The sequence below is a fragment of the Anolis sagrei genome, chromosome 6 (assembly GCF_037176765.1).
Source record: "Anolis sagrei isolate rAnoSag1 chromosome 6, rAnoSag1.mat, whole genome shotgun sequence".
Taxonomy (NCBI): Eukaryota; Metazoa; Chordata; class Lepidosauria; order Squamata; family Dactyloidae; genus Anolis; species Anolis sagrei.
The window spans coordinates 69,735,548-69,754,476 of record NC_090026.1 but is presented as its reverse complement, the minus strand read 5'-3'; positions in this window follow the sequence as shown (position 1 = coordinate 69,754,476).

Genomic DNA, 18,929 nt, shown 5'->3' with positions numbered 1-18,929 from the left:
AGTTTTTTTTAAAAAAATCATTGATACGAGTTAAAATATACATAATTAAAGGCCTTATCACACAAGGATCATCACCTACCAAAATTGGGCTATCACACATTCAAATTCTTTCTAGAAGGGAAATGAAAGCACAAATTCTCCACCTTTGGTGGGCTCAGCTCCAGGCAAAGAAAGTCTCCAAAAGAAAATGTGTGCAATCCTCCAGCTCAGTTAGTAGAGGAGCAATCCATGGGACAGTGGAGTAATCCGTGCGGCAGCGGGGAAAACCATGGGGCAGCACATTGCTTCATCCTCTTGCCTTCACACAATGTTTTCCAGTTGTCCCTGGCTTAGTGAATGAGAACACAGGTAATCGCCCATGTTCTCAGGGCTACCTCTGACAACGTTGCTGAGATGGAGCTGGGACGGAGCCTTGTTGGAGGTAGCCCTGCATCATATGATGGGCTCCAGTTGGTTTCGTTCTGGCTGCATTTTGCCCATGTCTTAGGACAGCAAAAAAGCCTCATGCGATGAAGTCATAGATCTCAATTTTGGACCAGAAACCTCAAGTCATGAGATGACCCCTGAACTGCCTTCCTTACTGTCAAGGCCTTTAAAAAATCAACAACCTAGTTTTTGGTTTATTCTTTTTTTTGCAGGAACGTGTCTCATGCAATATTGATCTGCAGCCAGGACTGGAAGATATGGCCAGCTTCCACAGAAGCTAAACAGAAACCCATTTCCAGAAAAATAATAAATGTGTATACAGGCATGTAGCCGGAGGGGGAAGGCTTTGGGGGCTTCAGCCCACCCCACCCCCCAAATTCTCATGGTGGTCTGCGAAAAGGCCTTACTGGTAAATTATTTGGACTGTTATGTTTATTCATATCATGATCTGATCACCATGCTCAATATATCTCATATGCATGGGGGTATTGGGGTAACAATACAAAAGGTTTGCTAGGATAGACCCTCTTTCACTCAGACTCAGCCCCACCCCCACCCCCCACCCCCGAATCAAAATCCTGGCTACGGGCCTGTGTGTATAGTGATCAGAGCCAAGTGGATATTTATCTGGCTCCACAATAAATTGTTTAGGACTTTTATCCAAATCATATTCTATATTTCTCCAAAGTTGGTTTGGGTATGTGAAATGATTCATAAAACATAATTCTGTCTTTAAAAATCAATTAGTTTCTTATCATTTATGAACAACAGCTTATGTTGTTCCCCTTTCGATTTTGTGACAGTATATAAGAAAGCAGAAAGGAATACACAAAACGTAATTCATTATTACTCCACCATTTCTACAAAACTTATGTTTTAGTTTGCTTTGGCTTTCATATACCTGCTTTGCTTGATGAAGTATTCTTCTGGGCACTTCAAGTTCTTGATCAATGTGTGCTGGGCTCTCCTCGGGAGTTAATATTTGACGTGTGCTGGAAGCATCTGGTTCTTCTTGGTATATAGTTTTCCTGGATATGTTACGTTGCATTTTCTCTGAAGAAACTTGGATGCTCGCTGTCCACTCGGGTACTTTCAGCCAATCCATATTGCTTTCCCTAAAAGCATTAAGACTTTCTTGCTTGATCTTGGACACAGATGATTCTAAGAAGTCCTGCAGCTCCTGCAGGTCTTGTGGGGAGTCATGGAGACTCTTGATCGAGCTTTCAAGCCACTTCTTCACAACCTCCCTAGATGGTTCAGGGCATACTTCATTCAGGCTTTGCAGGGATTTTTCGATCCATTCCATCACATCTTGCTTGGATAATTCAGGATCTTCCTCTCGGAGATATTGTAGGGATTCTTCAATCCAGTCTTGAATATATAGTCTGGATGCTTCCTTTCTGAGGCTTTCAATTGATTGCTCAACCCATCCCTCTACATTCACTATGGAGTCTTGAGGACCTTGCTTTTTAAGAAGCTGTATTGATGCTTCAAGCCATTCCTGTAGGCTTTGTCTGGACATATCAGAGCCTGCTATTTCAAGGCTTTTTAAAGTATCTTCAAGCCATCTTTGCACTTTGATTCTGGAGGCTGCATTTTGGACACTTCGTATAGATTTACTCAGCCACTCTTGCACATCATATTCAGGGCCTTCCACTTCAGGTTCCTCAACTAATGCTTTTAGGAGCTCTTGCTGGTCCTGCCTGGATACTTCTGGTTCCTTGTCTTGGATGCTATCTGGGGATTTTTTAGGGTCCTCCCTCAAGTCCTTTCTGGATTCCCCAGGACTTTCTATTTCAAGGGTTTTCAAAGATCCTTCAGGGCACTCCAGCAAAGTGTGTTGCCTTAGAAGAGGTACTTCATCAATGTTGCTTCCAAAAGATGCTTCAATATTCTCCTGCAAAGTTGAATCGGATATTTCTCTGCTACCTTCTTCAATGCTTTTAAGGGATGGTTTATGCCCCTCGTGTCCAGTTGGATGGAGTATTCCTGTGCTTCTTTTATGAATACTTTTAATAGATGCTTGAAGGCTCTCCTGTTCAGTTGGATGAAATATTTCTATACTTTCTTGGGTGATTTTAATGGAAGCTTCACGGCTTTTCTGTTCAATTGGGTGGGATATTTCTGGACTTTCTAGAGTGCTTTTGATGGATGCTTCACGGCTTTTCTGTCCAATTGGATAGGATATTTCTGGACTTTCTTGGGTGATTTTAATGGATGCTTCACGGCTTATCTGTCCAATTGGATAGGATATTTCTGGACTTTCTTGGGTGATTTTAATGGATGCTTCACGGCTTATCTGTCCAATTGGATAGGATATTTCTGGACTTTTTTGGGTGATTTTAATGGATGCTTCACGGCTTATCTGTCTAATTGGATAGGATATTTCTGGACTTTCCTGGGTGCTTTTAATGGATGCTTCACGGCTTTTTTGTCCAATTGGTTGGAATATTTCTGGACTTTCTTGGGTGCTTTTAATGGATGCTTCACGGCTTATCTGTCCAATTGGATAGGATATTTCTGGACTTTTTTGGGTGATTTTAATGGATGCTTCACGGCTTATCTGTCTAATTGGATAGGATATTTCTGGACTTTCCTGGGTGCTTTTAATGGATGCTTCACGGCTTTTCTGTCCAATTGGTTGGAATATTTCTGGACTTTCTTGGGTGCTTTTAATGGATGCTTCACGGCTTATCTGTCCAGTTGGATAGGATATTTCTGGACTTTTTTGGGTGATTTTAATGGATGCTTCATGGCTTATCTGTCTAATTGGATAGGATATTTCTGGACTTTCTTGGGTGCTTTTAATGGATGCTTCACGGCTTTTCTGTCCAATTGGTTGGAATATTTCTGGACTTTCTTGGGTGCTTTTAATAGATGCTTCACGGCTTATCTGTCCAATTGGTATTTCTAGACTTTCTTGGCTACTTTTAATGGATGCTTCATGGCTTTCCTGCTCAATTGGATAGGATATTTCTGGACTTTCTTGGGTGCTTTTAATGGATGCTTCACGGCTTTTCTGTCCAATTGGATAGGATATTTCTGGACTTTCTTGGGTGCTTTTAATGGATGCTTCACGGCTTTTCTGTCCAACTGGATAGGATATTTCTGGACTTTCTTGGGTGATTTTAATGGATGCTTCACAGCTTATCTGTCTAATTGGATAGGATATTTCTGGACTTTCTTGGGTGCTTTTAATGGATGCTTCACGGCTTTTCTGTCCAATTGGATGGGGTATTTCTAGACTTTCTTGAATGTTTTTAATGGATGCTTCACGGCTTTTCTGTCCAATTGGATGGGGTATTGCTAGACTTTCTTGAATGTTTTTAATGGATGCTTCACAGGTTTTCTGTTCAATTGGATGGGATATTTCTGGACTTTCTTGGGTGATTGTAATGGATAGTTCATGGCTTTCCTGTCCAATTAGATGGGATATTTCTGGACTGTCTCGCCTGCTTTTAATGGATGCTTGAAAGCTCTCTTGTACAGTGGGATGAGATATTTCTATCTTTTGTTCTTGGAAGTTTGTAATGGATGATTCCAGCCATTTCTTCACATCTTCTCTAGCTGCTTCCAGGCATTGTTCTGCAATATTTTGCATGGATGATTCAAGCCATGCTGCCACAGCCTGTCCAGGTGCTCCAGGCATCTCTTTTGCAGTGCTTTTAATGGAAGCTGCTCTAGATGCTTCTGGGGCTTCTTTTGGGAGGCTCCTTATGGATGCTTCAAACAATTCCTGGATGCTTTGCATGGATGTCTCAAGCCATTCCTTGACATTTAGATACAATGTGTCAGGTCCTTCCTCTTTGAGGTGACTTATGGATATTTCCAACCATTCCTTCACATCCTTTCTGGATTCTTCGGGACATTTAATTTCAAGGTTTTTAAAGGATTCTTTAAGCCATTCTTCCAGACTCTGTGTTGATGCTGTAGAATCCTTTTCTCTAAGGCTTTCTATGGCTGCTCGAAGCCATCCCAGTACATTCTCTCCAGCTACTTTGAAATCACCTTTTTTGAGGCTGTTTAAGGAGGCCTCTAGCCATCCATTCTTTAGGTTAGTTTTGGGTAACTGACAGACTTCAGGACTTACTTTTCCAAGAATTTCAGTCTCTTTCTTTGGACTTTTTAAGTCTTCTTCTGTTTTTTTAACATTTGTACTTGTTTGCCATATGTATACATAACTTCTCTTGCCAGCTTTGTTTATTTGTGATCCTAAGTGATCCACGCCTACTTCATACACCCAAGATCCACAGTGGTCCTTCCTCCATGCTTCTACCTGTCTATGAAGATCAGATTTTTAGATATAGATATAGTGCATTGATCTGGGATAAAATTAAAATAACAAACCAAGAACTGCTTTACAGTACAATGTCAGTTGTTTCTCATTCAAGAAGCCTATTTACAGCGTGCATTATGATCATTTTGGGGAGATTCAAAGCATTATCTCATGTATTATTGTTTATTTTATATCACATATGTCTCCAAAAAGGAATTCAAAATCAAACAGATTGAGATAAGAAATTGTACAATCAAGATACAACTGAACAAACGATAATAGGAAAACACAATTTAATTGGACATAATGAGATGTAGGCCCAGGTGTATACTTGCAGCCCATTATGACTTTTCATTTTATATATTGCTTCACAATATTTTAAAATCAAGTTCTTTTAGAATTTTGAAACTCTAGGGTTTTTTAAAATTATGTAATGATGCTCAGATTGAAACTAATGATTTTCTTACATTTTTAATGATACAGAAGTTTCATTACAGGATCTAACTACCATCCTTAGATTTTGTTTTGCAAGTTCTATGCAAACTGAACAAACTCCATTGATTTTCTAGAACAGTGGTTCTCAACCTTCCTCGTGCTGCGATCCCTTAAGACAATTCCACATGTTGTGGTGACCCCAACCATAAAATTATTTTCCTTCCTACTTTATAACTGTCATTTTGCTACTGCTATCAATTGTAAATATCTGATATGCAGGATGTATTTTAATTCACTGGACCAAATTTGCCACAAATACCCTATATGCCCAGATTTGAATACTGGTGGGGTTGGGGGGAGTTGATTTTGTCATTTGGGAGTTGTGGTTGCTGGGATTTATAGTTCACCTGCAATCAAGGAGCATTCTGAACCCCACCATCTATGGAATTGAACCAGTCTTGGCACACAGAACTCCCATGATCAAGAGAAAATACTGGAATGGTTTGGTGGGCATTGTCCTTGAGTTTTGGAGTTGTAGTTTGCCTACATCCAGAGAGCACTGTGGACTCAAACAATGATGGATCTGGAGCAAACTTGGCACGAATACTCAATATGCCCAAATGTGAACACTGGCGGAGTTTGGGGGGGGGGGGAGACCTTGATATTTTGGGAGTTTATAGTTCACCTACAATCAAAGAGCATTCTGAACCCCACAAATGACAAAATTGGGCCAAACTTCCCACATAGAACCCCCATGAACAACAGAAACTGCTGTGTTTTCTGATGGTCTTTAGTGACCCCTCTGACACTCCTTCGTGACCCCTCCAGGGGTCCCGACCCCCAGGTTGAGAACCACTGTTCTAGAAGAAGCCATACTTTGCCAATATATCAAAACATGACACAATTTTGTTTTGAAATCAATCTAAATATGTATACTGAGTTTGGCCAAAATCAGTTTATATGGGTTTATTGTAAAATAGACAATACAGGGATTTGGAGTCTTTCTAATAGAGGTACCCAAAATAATGGATAGAGATGGCCTACAATCATACTTTGTTGTCTGCCTTTTTGTCCCAGTAGCTTGGTAACTCTGATCAAACATGTGGCTTTCTATTGCATAACAGAGAAACCAACATACATATATACATTTCAAATTACAGTTTAGATTATGTTTATAAAACATCACATAATAACTAAGCATCCATGACATTTATTGTCTGAATATTCATAGGTGGTTTAGATACTTAGAAATGCTTACATACTTACGATTACCTGCAAACATGGAACCTATATTATTTGAATCAAACATTCCTCCTTGCTTCTGGAATATATTTACAGAATTATAAATATTAAAGCAATGATCAGTGTATGATCTGTACAAGGTTACGAGGAAGTCCAGTGGGTATTATTTTCTGACATTCTGGTAAATGGCTTGAAATGGCAGATATATACGTGGATATTTTTGTGTTTTTATATCCTACTTTCTATGATAAAAAATTAAAGGTTTAAATATAAATGAAAATAAACTTAACAACAACTAAATAACAAAAACAACAGTAAAATAGCAACCAAAAGGCTATTATTAATAGACAATGGACAACAGCCTAACTAACAATAATGCACCCGGGTAGGAGGAACTCCTGTATTATTCTTTTTTTCATATATTGACTTGAATGTTAAAAATCCAAGCAATGGCAGAGTAATCCTACCTCAGTATCCAGGGCTGACAACTATCTCTGGAGAGCTCAGTAGACATAGGTCTATTGGTAGTAGTAACGTTGGTCATAGGGCATGAAATGGGGGAACCCAGGAGTGGGAAAAATGGCTCAGAGGAAGCTTGCCCTCTTCAGTTTTACTTGGACTTGGATTGTTCAGAAATTCAAATGCAAGGACGTACAGCAATATCCACATTAAGTTGACCCATAGTTGTTGTTATCTTATGCACTGTAAAACAACAGATAATCCTGCCATGTGATTTTTTTGAGCAAAATTTATTCAAAGTAGGTTTGCCATTGCTTCCTTTTTAGGGCTGAGTGTGTGATTTATCTAAGCTCACATAAATGGTTTCTATAAGTGAGCAGGCATCCAAACTGAGGTCTCCAATTCCCAGTCCACCATTCAAACTACTTACATGATTCTAGCTCAGTCACCTAAATGTATTATTATTATCATTAGTTATAGCCCACCTTTCTCCCTGTGGAGACTCAAGGTGGCTAACAATCCCATACTTGGTTGTTGTAGGTTTTTCCGGGCTATATGGCCATGTTCTGGAGGCATTTTCTCCATGCTGGGGAAAATGGCCATATAGTCCGGAAAAACCTACAACAACCCAGTGATTCCGGCCATGAAAGCCTTCAACAATACAATCCCATACTTAGTCAAGTTTAAAATGCACAATACAAAAGTTAAAAAAATGATTAAATAGTAACAGTATGGTCAAAACAGATTAAAATACATTTTGTTGTTTATTCATTCAGTTGCTTCTGACTCTTCCTAACTTCATGGACCAGCCCACGCCAGAGCTGCCTATCAGCCGTCTCCACCCCCAGCTCCCTCAAAGTCGAGCCAGTCAGTTCAAGGATAAGATCCATTCATCTCACTCTTCCTTTTTTCTTCCATTTTCCCCAGCATCATTATTTTCTCCAATCTTTCCCATCTTCTCATTTTGTGGCCAAAGTACTTCATCTAGGTCTCCAATATCCTTCCCTCCAGTGAGCAGTCAGGCTGTATTTCCTGGAGGATGGACTGGTTGGATCTTCTCGCAGTCCAAGGCACTCTCAGAACTTTCCTCCAACACCACAGTTGAAAAGCATCTATCTTCCTTCACTCAGCCTTCCCTAAGGTCCAGCTCTCACATCCGTAGGTTACTACAGGGAATACCATGGCTTTGACTATGTGGATCTTTGTTGCCAGTGCGATGTCTCTACTCTTTACTATTTTATCGAGATTGGACATTGCTCTCCTCCCAAGAAGTAAGCGTCTTCTGATTTCCTCGCTGCAGTCTGCATCTGCAGTAATCTTTGCACCTAGAATTACAAAGTCTGTCACGGCCTCCACATTTTCTCCCCCTATTTTCCAGTTGTCAATCATTCTTGTTGCCATTATCTTGGTTTTTTTAATGTTTAAGTGCAACCCAGTTTTTGCACTTTTTTCTTTCACCTTGGTTAGAAGGTTCCTCAGCTCCTTCCTCGCTTTCAGCCATCAAAGTGGTATCATCTGCATATCTAAGGTTATTAATGTTTCTTCCAGCAATTTTAACTACAGCCTTGGATTCATCAAGCCCCGCACAACACATGATGTGTTCTGCATACAAGTTGAATAGGCAGGGTGAGCGTATACAACCCTGCTGTACTTCTTTCCGAATCTTGAACCAGTCTGTTGTTCCATGGGCTGTTCTTACCGTTGCTACTTGGCCATTATACAGATTCCTCAGGAGACAGTCAAGGTGACTTGGCATCCCCATACCACCAAGAACTTGCCACACAGTCAAAGGCTTTATAATAGTCAATAATACAGAAATGTGGAGGCTGTGACAGACTTTTCTAGGTGCAAAGATTACTGCAGATGCAGACTGTGGCCAGGAAATCAGAAGACGCTTACTTCTTGGGAGGAGAGCAATGTCCAATCTCGATAAAATAGTAAAGAGCAGAGACATCACACTGGCAACAAAGATCTGCATAGTCAAAGCCATGGTATTCCCTGTAGTAACCTGCGGATGTGAGAGCTGGACCTTAGGGGAGGATGAGCGAAGGAAGATAGATGCTTTTGAGCTGTGGTGTTGGAGGAAAGTTCTGAGAGTGCCTTGGACTGCGAGAAGATCCAACCAACCAGTCCATCCTCCAGGAAATAAAGCCCGACTGCTCACTGGAGGGAAGGATACTAGAGACAAAGTTGAAGTACTTTGGCCACATCATGAGGAGACAGTAAAGCCTAAAGAAGACAATTATGCTGGGGAAAGTGGAAGGTAAAAGGAAGAGGGGCCAACCAAGGGCAAGATGGATGGATGGTATCCTTGAAGTGACTGGACTGACCTTGAAGGAGCTGGGGGTGGTGACGGCCGACAGGGACCTCGGCGTGGGCTGGTCCATGAAGTCATGAAGAGTCAGAGATGACTGAACAAATGAACAACAACAAAATACAGAAATAGATGTTTTTCTGAAACTTCCCACCTTCCTCTGTCATCCAGCAGATACTGGCAATTTGGCCTCTCGTTCCTGTGCCTTTTCTAAACCCAGCTTTTACACCTGGCAACTTTCACTTCATACAATACAATACATACACTTAAAGTAGCCTTTGAAACGTACAGCCTTTGCAAGCTTTACTTTGTAGAACACTCACATTAATTCCCTTTTTATTCTATAAATTTGGATTTTATGCCAGGGCTGCAACTATTTTAGCCCCTTAAATTCTGTAACAAATTTAATGTTAGAGAAATAAGTATTATATTAGTATTCCACAATGTGTCAGGAGCATCCATGTGTGCAGAAAGATCTATTAAATCCCATTGCATTCTGTGTGAAAAGAATGATGCAACTGGGGACGGTAGGAGTGAGTCAGCATGCTCCCCTCTGTGAGTGTTGCTAGACTATGCTGAGATGATGACTCTGTAGTGTTAAAATGCATCACAGATTGAGGCAACCAAAATAAAGGAGCATCCAATCCAGATTCACATAAGTCAAACTATCTCAAAACATAATTATCACTTTTAGGATTTAATGAAGAGATAGGCAATGTCAAGGCAATGGGAAGAATACTGTCATTTCTGAGGAACCTAATAACCTGCCTCACCCCACTTTGTCCTCCCACAAAAAATCATTAGAAAAAAATCAGCTGGGAAAAAGCCAGCGTAAGAATTGTTAATAATATCCTCAGGGAGATTCACCACTTTCTTTCATTTTTCAGGCTCTCTTCCTATGATATAAGTTAAGATTCTTACTTCTTGTGCTGAAAAAAGCCAAGGCTCACAGAGTGGCCAAATGTATGCACTGAGGCTACAGCAGATGATATTAGTCACTTGGAAATAAGAAACTGGGGGGGGGGGGGGATGAAAGCATGTGGGGAAACTTGGAGGGTCTAAAAACAGTATTGTATGGCTCCTGGGATGCAATTTTCCTGATGTGAACCCATTAAAACCAACTCCCAGGCTCAGAACCTCACATAATGTGGAACCAGAATAAACAACAACATTACACAGCTCAACAAAATTCCTTGGTGTCTTGGTTTTTAGGCTTATTCCTGGGGTTATTTGAGAGGCTGATTTCTGAAAATTCAATCGGCTTTAATTTCTTAGATATGTTTATCATGTTTCTCTATGGGTGGGGAGATGGCGACTGGTAGATAGCATAGGTTCTGTATCTATGTTTGTAAAACATTGCATTTTGCCACTATTTCTATGTAAACTGTTTTTTAGTCCTCCCAGGGGTGAGAAAAGTGGTATATAATGTAAATAAATAAATAAGTCTCAAATACTAGAGGCAATAGAGGGAAACTGATGCCACTTTTGGGATCAGCAAGTTAAACATACCCAGAAACAGTCTAACATTTGTGGCACTATTCTATTAATTGATTTGCTGAAAATTATATTACCAAATCCAGAGAAATGTGAACGCTGAAGGTCTGCCTGCTATTGGCTAGCAGACTGTTATGGCTTCATTACATGGGATATGTAAAGTATTTGGGACAGTTTGTTTTTCATTAAACTTCACAAAACCCCATTTGGAATGTAAATGGGTAATTTCCCTACCCCCATCACATCCTTCTCCTTCTCTTCTTTCTTTAGGATTTATCTGTTTGATTTGCTATCACATGATTTCCACCCACTGTGCCTCCCCATTTTTCTTTTTAGAACTTTTTAATCTCAGGAGTTCAATTTCCAACCCCAAAACTTACAACAACATATATAGAGGGGTTATTCTTACATTGCAGAATTGAGAAAAGGAGGGAGAGAGGAAATGAAGCTTTAGCTCTCTTGTGTCTCTCTCTGCTAACCTTTTGACAGGCAAAACAAAAACCTGACAGCGCAGCAGGAATTTTGGAAAGGCAATTGAGAAAATAGTAGGTAAGAATGAGTTGCTTGCCAACTGTCTTAGGAACTGTTAGGAAAACTCACACTTTAGAAATGGCAAGATACCTCTACCCCGTATCTGAAGCTTGTGTCATGTGAAGGGGACCATCGGTTGCAGTTCCTTAAGTGTGGAAATGCTGATTTTATTGTAAGTCATGAAGTAGTGAATTTCCAATGGCATAAGTTGAACCATAGCTCACATCTGTAGTCATTGTGATGGTTGGAATTCTGTTTTGATAGTGTAATAACCAAAATTCTGTCCTTCTGCCTCTCAATTTCAGCAGCCTCACTGAAACAGGCATTTTCATGTCAAAAGAGAGTAGGTGGCAAGAGTCAGATTCCACTGTATACCGTTTTGCTCAATGTGCGGCGATAATGTCCTCTACAGTGCCCTCCTAAGGATTTTGTCAGGTCTCTAAGCTTGCCTGTCACGGTGTATCCAGCAAAGGAAAAAAGTGTGATGCATTTCTCCTTCTCCACCAATTTACGTTGAAATAGAATTTGTTGCCATTGGGAGACTGTTGCATTAAAAAGCTGGAAATATAGGAATATCAATGTAGTGTAGTGATTTGAGTGTCGAACTACAGTTTTGTAGACAAAGATTCAAATTCTCAGTTGGCCATGGAAGCCCAGTGTATTACTTTAGGCAAGCTGCACTCTCTCACAGAAAGGCAATGGCAACCCCACCATCAAATTTTGCAAAACAAAACATGATAGGCTTGTTTTAAGGTCACCGTAAATCAGAAAATACTTGAAAGCACATAGCAACAACAACTACAGGATCCTAGTAATTGAATGTAAAGTGTGAAGTTCATACATGTTTTGTAATAAATTGAATGAAAATCTGAGTCCTTTTTTGATCACATATATAACAAGGTAATAAAATAAGAGAATGTTCAATAGAAATACTTCTATATTTGTTAATACTTACCGTGTAGCTTGTACCCCGGTATTTTTGAGTTCGTCTTGCAGGCGATTTATTTTCATTTGAAGTCTCTTAGAAGTCAATATGTACATACATTATAGGTGACAAATAAGTACACTGATGTATCCTATACATTTTTAAACCCTCTAGAAGTCTTCCTGAAAGCCTATTATTTCAGAATGTGGCAATTTGTTAGCTGTAATCAACATTGAAACAATTGAATTTGTCTAAGTTTTGGCTTTTTCACTTTCCAAGGATTCAGAGATCCACTCCAGTTGTGCTAACAATTGGGTTTAGGCCATTATTTAAGAATGTAGGGAACACTGCCACAAGATTCTCAAGATAAATCTTCCATTTTCAGAATCATTTGACTAATTCCTTTATTTCTTCAATTTATAGCTCAGATTAGTAGCACACAGTGGGCATTTGAAGATTACAAAAGAGAGTGTTTTACTGTAGATAGGAGCCCCCAGTGGCACAATGAGTAGTTAAACCCTTGTGCCAGCAGGACTGCTGACCGAAAAGTTGGAGGTTCGAATCCAGGGATCAGGATGAGCTCCTATCTGCCATCTCCAGCTTCTCATGAGGGGGCATAAGAGAAGCCTCCCACAGGATGGTAAAACATCCAGGTGTCCCCTGAGCAACATCCTTGCAGATGGCCAGTTCTCTCACACCAGAAGCTACTTGCAATTTTTCAAGTTGCTCTTGACATGGAAAAAAAACTGTGGATGAGTATTGAGGACAAATAAACTCACCTCAATAATTTTGAAAACACATATGGATTCTATCTAGATTAGGCCAGAGTAACGACTTCATCCCATATTGTCTTCTCTCTGTCTTCTCTCCATTTTAACATCCTGGCAAAACGGAGTCCCATGAAAGCCATCACACTGTGCGTGACCACTTCTGGTGGTTGCCCGTGGGAATCCATGTTGCCAGTGTGTTAAAATGGAGAGAAAACTCAATTTTAAGACTCAATAAAACGAGGAAGAAGTAGGGAAAAACGAGAAAGGTAAAAAAAAAGACGTGGGATAGCTGGGCATCCCAGAAGACCAGAAAAGACGATAGGGAATGGGGCAAAATGGTTTCCTCTGCTTCCTAATTGTCAATGTGATGAAGTCCTAAAACCTCAGTCTGTGATGTTCAGGGCAAAATTTAGTCTCTCCTTTAAGTTGGCAGTGTGCACATTGCTCTGTCGACAAAGAGGACATGAGAGGAGAGGTCTGCATGGAATGTACATTTGCTAAAGATGTGGATATACATCTAGAAGTCATTTAAAGGGAAGAGCACTACATTTCATCATACCGAGGAACTTCTGTGTCCACCCACTTTCAAAGTTCCCTGCTCTTTCTTTATCTGGTTCTTTAAAGTTTTGAAACTGAAGTGTTAAGTTACTGCAATGCTATACATTGGCTGAAAAAAATTCATGGAGTGTGGCATACTTCATATTTAGAGATCACTGCCCTCAATATGCCCCCTGCAGCTACATCCTTCAAATTGGATAAAACACTTATCCTTACAATTTAGGAGCATAAATAATACCCTGACAGTGCAGAAAAGCCGTAAACATCCATTTGAGGAATTGCTGGATAAAGAGGTGCAGGTATGCCATTCTTTGCTTTATTAAGTCTCCAAACATAATGACCTCAAGTGAACAAACACCACTTCAAAGAATGGCGGGAACATTGAACAGTAAACCAAGTGAGCCTTGCACACAATCTCACAATGAAGACAATAAATCAAAAAATAAATCAACAGCCAGAGAATTAAAAATAAAAAAACTGGTCCAGACAAGAATATTTGAACTTTCGATACTTAGAATCTGATGAACTTGGCCAAAATGATACTACCCTACACATATCTGACATTAAGCCTAGCCTCTCTCTCAAGCACAACAACAATGGTAGCATCCGCTGGGAACCTGATAAAATAACCACACTGGAAGACTGACTAAAATGCAATAATAATCTATTCCCCAATTTGCTTACATGGAACTTAGCAGGGTGGGCAGGAAAAGCTAACTGTCCACAACTTCAAGATTTTTTGACTGAAAACTCAATTGTTGCCCTACAGGAAACTTGGCTACTTGCTTCAGACCAACCAATCCAAATTCCGGGTTTTGTAGGATGGACAAAGCCTGCAATTAAAATTGCAAAATACGGTAGGCTTTATTAAGTCTCTCGATAGGAGAGCATCCCTCAGCTGATCTTTAAGTTCTGGGAAACATTAGAGCAAAATTGTTTTATATCTATAATGAAAATTATTTTTCCTATTTCACAGATTGACACCTTCTACTCTCCCCTAGTACAAACATTTCAGCTACACAAATTAAACAAAATTATTTCTTTTTCAAGTGTCAAGAACTTCTTTTAAATTGCACAAGCTGGAGAGATCACATTTGTCTGAAGGACGTTTAACCACAAGTAGTTAAATACAAATACATATTGAATTAATTTTATCTTTGGATAGGAATAGATGGAATCTACCTCGATATGTTTTCCTTGTTCTAACAAAGCTGCTCTTGTTTCACGCATATGTAGTTGTTCCTGCAACATGAACAAAATGCAAAATGTTTAAGAATACAGAGAAGTATCTATACAGCACATTAATAATCAGAATTCATGTTTTCTTGTAGTTTTAAAATATTGTTTAACAAATGATAATTATTTCCAGGCAGCAAGTACATCTCTGTGTATGTATTTTTAAAAATTACCCTGTAATAATTACACTGCTGTTTCCCCTTTCCAATGATTGGATTAATAAACATGCAAGAAAGTACCAAGACTAGACGGAAAATAGTAGCTGGTGTTGTTAAATTTGAACACACACACAATTTATCTGTCCAAACGTATTCCCCCCTATGAACCATCAAGGACATTAAGATCTTCCAGAGAGGCCCTGCTCTCGGTCCCACCACCTTCGCAAGCGCGTTTGGTGGGGACGAGAGACAGGGCCTTCTTTATGGTGGCCCCTCGGCTATGGAACTCTCTCCCAAGCAAGATTAGATGTGCCCCCTCCCTCTTGTCTTTCAGGAGACTAGTGAAATCCTGGTTATGGAATGAAGCATTCCCAGAATAATGGCTGAGACTGATTACAGACCAAAGTGAGTGACCACATATGCGGACTGTGTTGAACATGATTTTACCTTGGCGATTTGGTATATATGTATTTTATCTATATGCATTTTAATCTTGTATTGTTGTATGATATTTTAACTTGTATTAGCAGCATTGAATCCTTGCTGTAAGCTGGTCTGAGTCCTTCTACGGAGGTGAGAAGATCGGGATATAAAAGTTTTAAATAAATACATTTTTAAATAAATAATAAATCAAAATGTACAGTCAAAATTTTTTTAAAAACCCACAAACTTGGGCAAACAGAAATGTCAAAACACAATCAATATACAGACCCCTGTCAGGTATCCAGGACATACCGTGAGGCAGATCTACACAGACCAATAATCTGTGTGCAGGTATGGGTCACTTCCACAGCTGTTGCGGAGGCTGGCAGGAGATATGAGCTGTGTTTGCCATCTTCACGGGCATCCCATGTTTCCCGGTCTTGAGCAGCCTAAGGACATGGGATGGTAACCAACCCCCTTCCCACCTCCATGCCATGGCAGTTTCCAGTTGTGAGACGGGCCCTATCTGCAGTGATGTTGGACAAGACAATGTGGCAAACACTGAGGGAGGGGGGGGAGCAATCCTCCTTCCTGTCCACCCTCTCTTCCCAGAGTACCCCATTACCCAGCTGACATTCCAGGCCACATGGGTCAGAAACCATTATAACATGGAGGATGGAAGGGGATGGTGATTGCCTTTTTGAGATGGAAGTTGAAACCGTTGAGCCCAGTGTTGTTTCAGAACTACTCCAATTGTTCCAACAAGCACAAAGTTAGGGAATAGTCCAAAATTTGGGCCAAAATTAAGACTCAGTTTGGGGCATACTCCACATTACCCTACCTCAGTTCCATGTGGGATTGGGCTACTATAGAGCTGATCTGGCCTTACATTGACCTAGGTGGTCAGTGTAGGTTTGCATATAGTTTGGGTCATCATCATAGACTCTCACTTGTGGCTGAGTATAATTGTCTTCCAAGTCTTGGCGGTGGGTCCGTAGGTGACTGTAGGGACTTATTCTTGATTCTCATATTCTTTTGCATTGAGGACATTGATTTCCAGATGGAAGGCAGTCTCGACACGGGTTGGCTTGATGTGCCTTCCTCTTGACACATTTCTCCCTTTTGCCCTCCATTTGTGCCTCTTCGAATTCCATAGCATTGTTGGTAATAGTTGAGCTCCAGTTAGAATGCTCAAGGGTCGGGGCTTCCCAGTTCTTGGTGTCTATGCCACAGTTTTTAGGGTTAGCTTTAAGTCCATATTTAAATATCTTTTCCTGCCCACCAACATTCTGTTTTCCATTCTTGAGTTGAGAGTAGAGTAACTGGACAACGTAGCCAATCCAGCTGATGGTGGTGGATCATTGCTTCAGTGCTGGTGGTCTTTGCTTCTTCCAGAATGCTGACATTTTTCTGCCTGTCTTCCCAAGAGATTTGCAAGATTTTTCAGAGGCAACACAGAAGGAATTTTTCCCAGAAGTTGACTGTAACAGTCCATGCTTTGCAGGCATATAATAGGGTTGGGAGAACAATAACTTTATTCCTACGAATGTTCCGATCCTCAAACCCAGGGCCGTAGCCAGAAAAAAAATTTGGGAGGGGTTGAAATTTTCGGGGGGGGGTTGAAAATTTCACGGGGGGGGGGGGGGTTGAAACCTCCCTCCTAGCTCACGTTGAAGCAAAGAGCACAGCAGGGGGCAGAGCAGCCTTCAATAGTCTGCAGCTCCGCCCCTGTCAACCACCTCCACCAAGTCTGGCTTCCTTAAAGAGAGCATTCAACACACACACCCACAATGACAGTAATAATAATAATAATAATAATAATAATAATAATCCTTTATTTGTACCCCGCTACCATCTCCCAGAGGACTCGGTGCGGCTTACAAGAGGCCGAGCCCAAATATAACAGTAAAAACAACAACAGCAATACAGCAAAATAACTCAAAAACAAGGCAATAACATTAACAACACACCATGATGCAATTATAATCTGTGGCAGGGCCAAATGTAATAATTAAAATTAAAAAGTGCTGGGCATGACCAGGTGAAAAAGGTAGGTGTTTGGAGGGGGATGGGCACGCAGTTATCCTGGCTGGGGCTTGCCTGATGTCCTAAGGGAGAGAGTTCCAGAGTCGAGGGGCCACCACCGAGAAAGCCCTGTCCCTCGTCCCCGCCTATTGCACTTGCGATGCAGGTGGGATCGTGAGTAGGGCCTCTCCAGATGAACGAAGAGATCGTGTGGGTTCGTACACAGAGATGCGGTCACGCAGGTAGTCGGGTCCCAAACAGTGTGAATAAATTGTCAATATTTGCCTGAGATAGTGCTTGCAGTTCTGGGGGGCTCTTAATTTTTTGCATCTCATAAACTTAGCATGGGGATTTGGTTAACCAGTTAAAATTAATGAGTAAACCAGGTTTTTAAAAAAATCTGAAACATTTCGGGGTGGGGGGTTGAACCCCTAACCCCCCCCCCCCTCGCTACAGGCCTGCTCAAACCCTCTCTGCTTCATTTTAAAAAATGCTGTGATTGCAGAGTTCAAATGATGTTGCATTTCAGTGTTGATATTGACTTTTTCATTATGGGCATTTGGGTACCATAAGAAGAAAACTCTGCCTATGGATCGGTTTCCGATCTGGGAATTCTGCAGAAAATAGAGTCTGGGGACCTTCAGAATTAGTCCTTTGAATTATACTCAGAAATAGATTCTCTTCAAGTATTTCAATCACTGGCAAAATATTTTCAGTTGAATAGGTTGTCAGGATTTGGACCAATGAGGGGCCATGTCTGAACTATGTTCTTTGCTGGAGATCTCATACCAACCTTTGGGGCTAACCCTGCCCCCCATCCCACAGGACTTTGTCTAGAAAAATCAGTTGAAAAACACAGTAATTGAAGGCAATTGCAAGCTGTTTTGAGGGACCTCTGTGTCCATGCCACAATTAAACATATCAAAACTGAAGGTGAAAGCAATGAAATGTCCTTTCTGGTCCACTAAAATGGCAGCTATAATGAGGACTTCCAGAGATCTTTAGGAGGCACTGCAGGATCCTAAATATAATGTCCCCTGCATTTTACTCCAGAAGCATAGATAGCATTAACTGTCCAGACAAGCTGCGCCTTTTCTGAGATTCCTCTGTCCCTAGGAGGTGGAATTAGTTAGCACAGGTGTCTTTTAGTACAAACCAACTATTGCTCCTTTGTAGTAAATGAAACTGCAATTAATTTTCCACCGGGATTTAATTGGTGTGCTGCTGAGGCAAGAAGCATTTGAAACGCAGCTCACAGTCATGGTAACCTTTGTTGTGGGTATCATTTTATTATCGTGTTTACTGTTTATCAGTCGTTTAATTATTGTAAGAACACTTTTTCAGCCGGAGGTCTTAAAATGTAAGAGCTGTTTCCTACCTGTGGAAATTGCACTTTTATGGGAAAAAAGCCAGAGTTTCTCTGAGAAAAGACATAGCCATTAACAAGAAAAATACAAGATGATAGTAACTGATTCTGGCAAATTGATCCTATAAAAAGTGAGTGAAGAAAGCAATTTAACACAGAACAAATACTCTGGAAACTCTCTGTCGACAGTGGTCTTTTCACACTATATCATTATAACAGTATGGTTCCACTTTAAGTGCCATGACTGGAACCTATAGAATTCTATGGCTTGTTGTTTGATAGGCACTAAAG